This window comes from Rhinopithecus bieti, unplaced genomic scaffold (assembly GCF_001698545.2).
Source record: "Rhinopithecus bieti isolate Rb0 unplaced genomic scaffold, ASM169854v2 scaffold_74952, whole genome shotgun sequence".
Lineage (NCBI taxonomy): Eukaryota > Metazoa > Chordata > Mammalia > Primates > Cercopithecidae > Rhinopithecus > Rhinopithecus bieti.
The window spans coordinates 12,937-23,840 of NW_016827625.1; positions in this window are offsets into that span (position 1 = coordinate 12,937).

The window sequence follows — 10,904 nt, forward strand, 5'->3', positions numbered from 1 at the left end:
CGCCCGGCTAATTTTTTTTTTTTTGTATCTAATCACAATTTCTTTACATATAAAAGGATTCTAATCTTCATAGGGTTTTTCTTTTCCTCAGTTGGATGAAATAAGATGCATATATGGAAAAACTAGTAAAATATCTGGTTCTCAGTTGGATATTCATGATGAGTATGAACACTTCTTCAGTCTACACATATTTACTGGCCATGCATCATGTAAAAAAACCATACCATAGTATGCATAACTGGCGATTGTAATTATATTCAATTAAATTCAGCAAACACTTATGGGAAACTGAAGAATGTTTCTCACTGTTCTTATGTTTAGAAAAGCAAATTTAATAAGTTTACTCTCAAGATGACTATTTCAAACATTCATAATGATAAATCCAATAAAAATGACAATTTTTTAAAGAGATAACATCTTAGTAATGTACATAAGAAGTGGAACCCATAGCTATAATGTTAAATTAAAAATTACAAGTCTATCCTAGAAGATAAGAGCTATGAAAATTGAAGAAAGTGTATGTGGTATGAAGACTTCCTGGAAGTCATAAGCTGAATGTTAAAGAATTGATACAACGTGGATTTGAAGAAATGAAGGTGATTCTGCAAGTAGAAAGACCCACAGAAACAAAATTAGAGATTGTAGATTTCAGGAATCTTTGCAATAAGAATAGAGTTTATTGGTCTGACTGAGCACAGGGTAAGTGCAGAAGATAAGACTGAATAGGGAGCTCCAGTACCTGGTTGATTAAAGGCACTAAAGGTCAGGCTAAATTTGTTTTTACAAATTAGAGCATGTCTAAATTATAGATAGTCCAGGAATTATTTCTACCCTAAAAAGCATGTGTAACTGGTTCCTAAAGCAAATACAAAAATGGAGATCTAGAGATTTCTACATGATTCCAGGAGATTCTATATGGGATTTTGGAGGCAGGAAGAATAGCCTATTCATTACTTTATGCCCAACAATCCCTAATTTTTAAAAAAGTAATCAATGAGGATTCTTCTTAGAAGTAGGACTCGTGACAAACAATAAACTATTTAGACAGGAGTATATTACTGTTTGATAGATGACTTTAGAGTACCTATAAAAATCCCAAAGGCATTTTGTTTATTATTATTTTTTTGTAGAGATGGGCTTTCATTATGTTGCCCACGGTGGTTTCTAACTCCTAGTCTCAAGCCATCTCCACTGTCTCAACCCAGCCCCAATAATATTCTTAAATAAATATAAAAACAATCCTAAAATTAACACAGAATCACAAAATGCCCTGAATAATCAAAGTAATCTTGAACCAGAAGAACACAGCCTGGGGCATCATATTTCTTGATTTCAATATATATTGCAAAGTCACAGTAGCCAAAATAGTATGATACTGGCATAAAAACAGACATATAGATCAATGGAACAGAATAGACAATGCAGAAATAAATGTATACATCCACAGTGAACTCATTTTTGACTAATGTGCTGAGAACACACAATGAAGAAACAATGGTCTCCTCAATAAATGGTGCTGGGAAAACAGATATCCACATGTATGCAGGAGATCTATATTTGATCCCATTTACACCATACACAAAAACTACTGAAAATGGATTAAAGACTTAAATGGAAAGTCAGAAACTGGATCCAGAAATCCCACTACTGTGTATACATCCAAGGAAAATGAAATGACTATGTCAAAGAGATATCTGTTCTTTTATATTTATTGCTGTACTATTCACAATAGCCAAGGCATGGAGTCAACCTGTTTCCAACAACAGATGAAGGAATTTTTAAAAAATGTGAAATCTATACACAATGAAATACTATTAAGCCTCCAAAAAGAAGGAAATCCTGTCATTGGCAACAACCTGGAGGAATCTAGAGGATGTCAAGCGAAGTTAAATAAACCAGGCACAGAAAGGCAAACACTGCATGATTTTACTTATATGTGAAATCTCAGAGTTGAACTCATAGCAGTAGAAAGTAGAATGAAGGTTACAAGGAGCTAGTGGAGAGGGGAAAAGGAAGGTTGGAAAATGTTAGTTAAAGGATATGAAATTTTAGTTAGATAGAAGAGGGAAAAAAAGATATAAAGCCGTAAAAATAACAGAAGAATATTTAGGGAAAAAACTTGACGTTGGTTTGGGCAATGATGTTTTTAGATATGACACCAAAAGCACAGGTGACAAAAGCAAAATTAGACAAGTGGGATTGCATCCAATTAAAATGCTTCAGGTAACTAAGGAAACAAGCAGCAGACTGAAAATGCAACCAATGGAAAAGGAGAAAAATATTTGCAAACCATTTATTTGATAAGGGGTTAATATCCAAAATATATAAGGAACTTATATAACTCAATAGCAAATAAAACCTCATACCTCATTAAAAATGAGCAAAGGTGCTGCAATAACTTGTGTGCATGTGTCTTTATAATAGAATGATTTATGTTCCTTTGGGTATATACCCAGTAATGGGATTGCTGGATTCAATGGTAGGCCTGTCTTTAACTCTCTGAGGAATTGCCAAACTGTCTTCCACAATGGTTGAACTAATTTACACTTCCACTAATGGTGTAAAAGCCCACAGCCTCACCAGTATCTGTTATTTTTTGACTTTCTATTAATACCCTATTCTGACTGGTGTGAGATAGTATCTTACTGTGGTTTCCATTTGGATTTCTGTAATGATCAGTGATGTTGAGCTTTTTTTTCATATGATTGTTGCCCACATGCATGTCTTCCTTTCATTACAGCACTATTCATAACAGCAAAGACATGGAATCAACCTAAATGCCCATCAGTGATAGCCTGGATACATAAAATGTGGTAAGTAAACACAATAAAATACCATGCAGCCATAAAAGAGAACAAAATCATGTCCTTTTTAAGGACATGGATGGGCCTGGAGGGCATTATCCATAGCAAACTAAAGCAGAAACAGAAAACCAAACACTGCATGTTCTCACTCGTAAATGGGAACTAAATGATGAGAACATACAGGCACATAGAGGGGAACAACGCACACTGGGGATTATGGGAGGGTGTGGGAGGGGAAGAGGGAGAGAAGCGGGCGAACGCTTAATACCTGGGTGATAAAATAACCTGTACAATCGACTCCCATGACATGTTTATCTATGTAACAAACCTGCACACTTTGCACATGTATCCCTGAAGTTAAAATAAACATTAAAAAATGAGTAAAGAGCCTGAATACACATTTCTCAAAAGAAGACACACCAATGGCCAATATGTATATATAAAAGTGTATAAAATTGCTAATTATCAAGGAAATGCAAATTAAAACAAAAATAAGATATCACCTGACACATTTAAGATGGCTATTTTCAAAGGAATTAAAAATAACAATTATCAGCAAGAATATAAAATAAGGGAACATTTGCTGTTTTTTGGAGTGTAAATTCATGCAGCTATTATGGAAAAAGTATGGAGATTCCTCAAAAAATTAAAAATAGAACTACAATGTGATCAAGTAATCTTACTTTTATGTATAAATCCAAATGAAATTAAATCAATATTTTAAAGAGATAGCTGTACTTTCATATTCATATTTATATTTAAAGATGGAAGTATGAATATTTAAATATATCCATAATAACTGCAGCATTATTCACAATAGCCAAGATATGGTAACTATCTGAATGTCCATCAATGGACGAACAGAAAAAGAAAACATAGAGTACGTGTATGTGCTTTGTATTAGTCCATTCTCATGCTGCCCAATAAAGACATACACGAGACTGGACAATTTACAAAGGAAAGAAGTTTGACTCACAGTTCAGCATGGCTAGGGAGGCCTCAGGAAACTTACAGTCATGGTGGAAGGGGAAGCAAATACATCCTTCTTCACATGGTAGCAGGAGAGAGAAGAATGATAGCCAAGTAAAAGGGGAATCCCCTTTTAAAGCCATCAGCTCTCATGAGAACTTACTCACTATCATGAGAATAGCAGGGGGAAACCACCCACATCATTCAATTACCTCCCACTGGGTCCCTCCCATGACATGGGGGGATTATGGGAACTACAGTTCAAGATGAATTAGATTTGGGTGGGGGCACAGCCAACCCATCCATAGCATGCATATATATATTTATAATATATATATTCAATCTCAAAAAAGGGAATTTTGTCATTTGCAACAACTTAGATGAACACCGAGGTCATTAGGCTAAGTGAAATAAGTCAGACATAGAAAGACAAATACTGCATGATCTCACTTATTTGTGGAATCTAAAATGGTCAAATTGTCAAACTCATAGTCGCAGAGTGGAATAGTGGTTACCACGGGCTGGGGATGGGAGAAATGAAGAAATGTTAGTCAAAGAGTATAAAATTTCAGTTATGCAAGATAAATAAACTCTGGAGATCTACTGTGCAGCAGTGTGACTGTAACTAACAATACTATATTGATTGTGACCTTAACTTCTGCTAAGAGGACAGATCTTAATTGTTCTTACCACACCAAAAAACAAAAAGAGAGCACAGAAAAAAGAAAATGGTAACTATGTGAGGTAATGACTATATTATTGGCTTGATTGTGGTGATCATTTCACAGTGTATACACATATCAAAACATCAAGTTGTACAGCTTAATTATATACAATTTTTATTTGTCAATTATACAACACTAAAGTCAAAAAATAAACAGAATTTCCAATACCTGTTTGGGCAAAAATAAAGTGTATATGTACAGAAATTTAGAAAATATTCCCAAATAAGTCTCAAACTAAGACAAAAAAAGAGAGAAATTATTTATTTCACCCATTCATAAGAAGCTAAATACCAAAAATTCATCTTATAATGTTTATTGTAGGAAGAACAAATACTTTTACATGACAAGCACAATCAGAAGTGTCTCAAAGCCTTCCAGAATGCTCTGTGGGTAGTTGATGAGCTTCATCATGAGAAATACAAACTGAACTCTCTTAATTCCAACCCTCAAATGTACTCTTCACGTGGTAGCTCAGAAGGTGGGTGAGAGGCCTTTCCTTATCTCCTGAGATTGGAGTCAATACCTCTTCTCTTTATTATCAAGGCACTGTTATACGCAACTGTACATGGTGAAAGCTGTGAGGTGCTGCCTGGATCACAGGTGTCAGCTCTCTTAATGAGAAAGTTTTCCAGGACAGACTTCCAGTGGTTGACCAGCACCAGGGATGAAGGCCTAGCACCCTTGTCCCAAAACATGATAACTCAAAAGGGCCATTCCAGCCACAGAGCTCCCCATGGAATTGATGGAGGGCAGGGACTGCACTGCATTCCAATCTCCTCCTTCTCTGCAACCTACTTCTTTCCCAATCACACTACATCCTGAGGGCTCTTTGTGGGCAGGACCTTTACTTTGTTCACCAATGTCTATGCTACTCAGCCCAAAGGCCTGCAATTCAACTGCTAACAAGATTTTATGAAATTGAATCAAATCATTCACCACTGTGCCAAGAAATAAAAGAATGTTTTACCTAATATACCTTGATATCTAATCTTGTCTAGAAGTGTGACTCAAACAGGTCAAAGTTTGCCTTATTCACTGTAGTTGGATTTCTAGTTTTCACAAATGTATCACAACAATTAAATTACAGGATCATGTCTGGAATAAAAAGAACCTGCCTGTGACTCCCTGTCTTACCTTTTCCACATCGCCCAGACCCTCGGTGTCCAGAAGGACCAGGGTGTGGTTTGGCTTGGAGGGGTGGGGCACGCACCACATCCAGATGCCCTTGGTTTCAGACTGCACCGTGGAGCCCAGAGGGAAGCCTGCAAGGAAGAGGAGGAAGCTAAGCATGGGGACAGCAGAGCAGCCAAGCAGCCCTGGGGCCACGGATTCAGACTGGCTGGATTGTAACTGCCCCAGCATACAAGATGGTGCTTTCTGTATTTCCTCAAGAATGGCTTATTTTATGAATAATCTTTATAAAAAAACAAGGGACACTAAATGTGAGAATGATGCCAAGCAAGGGCTCAAAATGGTGACAAAGAGGAATCTATGAATCAGACAAAATGTAGGTCACTGATAAAAGGAACATCTTAAAAAGTGGTGGGGTTCAAAGTCAGAGAGGAGTGGGTTGAGGAAACACATGAGAAACAAGAGAAAAAAGACAAGAGAAAAAAACTCAAAAAGGGAAATTGAGATCATTTTTTGCATTGAAAAGTGGTTAAAAACTAAAACAAACACAAAACAAAACAGAAGTCGGTGGCCACGATGGGATGTGAAACTCAGGAAGAGTTTTTAGGATTATATAGATTAAAACATCTTCATATGTTGATGGGAATATTACATAAAGAAAGCAAAATACTTTGTAAGAGAAAGGAGATACAATTAGAGGAACCCAGGACTTGAATACACAAGGGAAGGTAGGATTCTGGGCACTAGTAATGGGGAGTTTCCTTAACGGGAATGAGGGAAAAAATATGAGAACGGATTCTTGTAACGTAGCGGTTTGGTGGTAAGAATTAGAATGAGAAGGTTGGTTTATTGAAAGGAATTGGAGTCTACCTTCATGTGCCTGGGTGCATGTGCATGACGAAACAGATATAGCTGGAATCAAGCAACTGGCCTGTGTCCCAGGGTACCACTTACCATGATTCTGTCCTGCCAGATGGTTCATCAAATAGGATTTCCCTGTACGGTACAGTCCTACAATGGCCACCACCACCACTGGCTGAGAAATCTTTTCAAGAATCTGTATAGCTTGCTGGTTCACCAACAGCTTGTCATTGTTGTTTTCCACCAGGCAAACGGGGGCCAACATTTTGGATCCAGATTCCATGGCAACTGCCAACCTAGAAGAGCCTTCCAGTAGAAATAACGTTACATTGTCATTCTCTCAGTGTTTCCCAAACACCCATCAACATAGGACTGATGAGACTTCTGTGTTTCTATTGGACAACATGTAATCTAGCATTAGCTGACTGCAGGGAAGGCTTCTTTTATCACTCTCCCAAATCTGTAATGACGTTAAGTGATGAAACATGGAACGTTATCTTCTTTAAAGTTTTATTTCAGTAGTAATATTAAAATCCAAGTAATTGTTACCATAATAAGGGTCCCACTAATACTCTAAGTCCTGTGATGCATGCCTTAAGTATCTGATCTCACTGGCACAAAAATCTGCAAGTTAGAGATTATTATAGCCATGAATATGCAAATGATATCATGAGTCTTACAAAGGATGAATGCAGAAATCATATAACCGGGATTATGAACCTGGACAATTGAGTAAAATAGCAGGCTAGGAAGTTCTAAGCCCTTCTCTCCTTGGAAACATCACAAAACAACTTTAAAAAATGGCTAAAATGATCTTATAGGAGCTCTGGAAAACAGTCATAAGTCTACAGCAACCAGGCAAATGTCCAATATTTTTAAAAGGCACATTCAAAATGGTAGGAGATTCCATGGCATTTTGTTTGCCAATTCTTACCCACTCCACTCAGTGACATGGTCTTAGTTTGGAGAAGGTGGTGTTTCACTTCCCAATTCCTTCCCTTGAAGTAGAGGGAGGAAAGACCTTATTTGTAACACACTAAGCTGACTGGGAACTACCTGTTCTGCCTACCTTGGATTTCTGGTTTGTCATACACAATGATTTCTGGCATCATACACAATAATTTCTTGTGTATGATACCAAAACCACTGAAAACAATTGAAAAAAATTAAATACACCATACTTCATCTTAATTAAAAACTTTTGTGCATCAAAGAACACTGTCAACAGAGTAAAAGGCAACCTATGGAAAGGGAGAAAATATTTGCAAATCATATTTCTGATAGAATACATAAAGAACTTGTAAAACTCAATAGCAACAACAGCAAAACAAAACAAAACAAAACAAATTCAAAAATGGGCAGAGTAGACTAGATGTTTCTCCAAAGAAGAAATGTCCAATAAGCACATGAAAACACGCTCAACATCATTAATCACTAGGTAAATGAAAATCAAAAGTACAATGAGGTAACATGTTAGACCCACCCATTAGGACTATTTTTTTTTTAAAGCCCAAAACCCCAAAACAGAAAATAGGTGTTGGCTAGGATGTTGAGGATTTGGAATCTGTGTGCACTGTCCATGGAATGTAAACTGGTATTGTCCCTATGGAAAACAGTATGATGGCTCCTTGGAAAACCAAACATAGAATTAACATTTGATCAAGCAATTCTTCTACATACACACTCCACAAAATTGAAGGCAGGGACTCACACAGATATTTGTACATCAATGCTTATGGCAGCATTATGCACAATAGCCAAAAAAGATGAAAACAACCCAAATGACTATCAAAACATGAATAGGTTAACAAAATGTTGTATATACCTACAATGAGCTATTATTCAGCCATAAAAATGTATGAAATTATGACACATGCTACAACATGAATCACCTTGAAGACATTATGCCAAGTGAAATATGCCAGACACAAAAGAGCAAATATTGGATGAAGTACTAGAATAATCAAATACATTGAGATGGAAAGTAGAAGTATAGCTACCATGGGCTGGGGGAGGAGGGAATGCAGAATTGTCGTTCAAAGGTAGAGAGACTCAGTTTACATGATGAAGTTCTGAAGATGGCTGCACAACAATGTGAATATACTATCACCGAAGTATATTCTTAATTAGTAAAATAATAATTTTATTATGTATATTTACCAACAAAAAAAGAGAGTAAAAGACAAAAGCCTGGATAATCTGGCAATCTATTACTCTGTGTTATGCTACTGCAACCACTTATCTGTCAGAGTAATTTACCTCAAAGACAATGGTTACACTATAAGGTTTTTGATCAACAACCTGCAGTAACTTTTTAATGATCACCATATACTGAAACTTGTTCTCTAACGCATCAGTGTGACCTTATATGTTTGTCTTTTATCTACAGGTTTGGAAGAGTGATGGGAATAGAAGGGAGAAGGGAAGGGATCCACTGTGGGATGAGGAAACTCTGGAGAATACAGGCTATCTTTCCAAAAGGGAAGCAGGAGAATGTCCAGAATCTAAAGAATTCAAGTACAGGCTGAAGTACATAGGCTAGAAGGGTCAGGTTCTCTGCAATTTACTCCCACAGATAAGAATAAGAAAAAGAATAAGAATAACAATACATATAATATTGCATATTATATAGAGAGATAAATTATAGGTATCTAGAGAGAAAGATAAATTATCTACATATATATTAATAGATAAGTTAGATTTCTTTTTGAGAGATAAAGTCAGTGTCACTGTTGGGTGAATCAAGGTGAAAGGCATATGGGATTTAATTGTAATTTTTTTAGAAGTGAAGTTTAATTCCATAAATTTAGTATTGAAAGTACAATTATTCTGTAGATCTCCTGGCACATTTTTATTGCCATTATATTAAAATTGTTTTCTATGATGTCTGTAATTCCTTATAATCAGAAAAATATAAAAATAATATTGTGTTCAAATGTCTCAAATACTCAGTTTTGTATTGATATGTCAAACATTCAAGATGCATCTAATGCCATCAAAAATACCAGCTCTATCATTCACTACTTATGTGGCCTTGACCCAGGAGCTTCATCTAGATGAGCCTGTTAATTATAGGGGTCTGTGAGTTAAATATACATCCAACCCGGAGGGTATTTTGATAATAAAACAAGACATTGTAAGTTTATGTCTTTGCATAGCATGCAGCACAAAAATAGTATTTCAGTAAATGTTGAATTAAATGGAGGTTAAGCTACAATAATTACAATAACAATTGGTCCATTAGATTATATATTTCAACAAAATAAACAAATTATAAATTACGAAGAAACAAAAACTACAAATAAATTTTCCATGAGAGCAAAACTGTAAAGTTCAAGCACGCTGTTGCTGTACAACCTGCTCTTGTCTGATTCTTCACTGAGGGGAGTAAGGAAAATGGAGATCAAACATGAGATCCTGATTTCCACACTGAAATGCATTGTAATGTGATGTGTAACGTGTTCACCACATAGTGACTGCAACTGTACAGTCCCTTCTTTAAAGTGAACAATAAAGGAAGCTCTAGGAAGATGTGGCTGCTCCTGCAAACAACTTTATATAAACCAGGCCTCTGGTTTCTTAGCTGTGTGGGAACCACAGACCTTTTAACTTCTACTAAATGAAATACAGCTGTTCAATCCTAGTCAGGACTGGTTTTCAAACTCTGATGTACATAAGAATCACCTGATCACTCCGATGATGGTTTCTTTTGCTGTGCAGAAGGTCTTTAATTTAATAAGATCCCATTCTCAGCAAACTAACAAAGGAACAGAAAACCAAACACTGCATGTTCTAATTCCTAAGTGGGAATTGAACAATGAGAACAAATGGACACAAGGGGCTGGGCAGCACGGTGGGAAACTCACACACTGGGGCCTGTTGGTGAGTGGAGGGCAAGGGGAGAGAGAGCATTAGGAGAAATACCTAACGCGTGCGGGGCTTAAAACCTAGATGATGGATTGATAGATGCAGCAAACCACCATGGGACATGGTGGTTTAAAAAAAATCTTTTTTATTTTAAAAATAGTTTCTCTTCTTCTTCTTCTTCTTTTTCTTCTTCTTCTTCTTCTTCTTCTTCTTCTTCTTCTTCTTCTTCTTCTTCTTTTCTTCTTCTTCTTCTTTTTTTTTTTTTTTTTAAAAAAAGAATCACCTGAGAGTATTGTTCAAACCCAGATTCCCAGGCCTAAGTATCTATCTGTTTAGATCTGTTTAGCGAGAGCTACAAGTGTCTCTGATGTTCCTATGGGAAACTAACGCCACACACACACACTCACACACAGTTTCGACTATGTAATTATTTTTAAGTAATAAAGACCAGCGATGTGGGGCCTAAGTTTATTTCTACGTAGAGATTTATAGAGCTCTTATTCTGAAGTTTTCCTAAGTGTGACCACTAGAAAGATAGAAAAGAAAT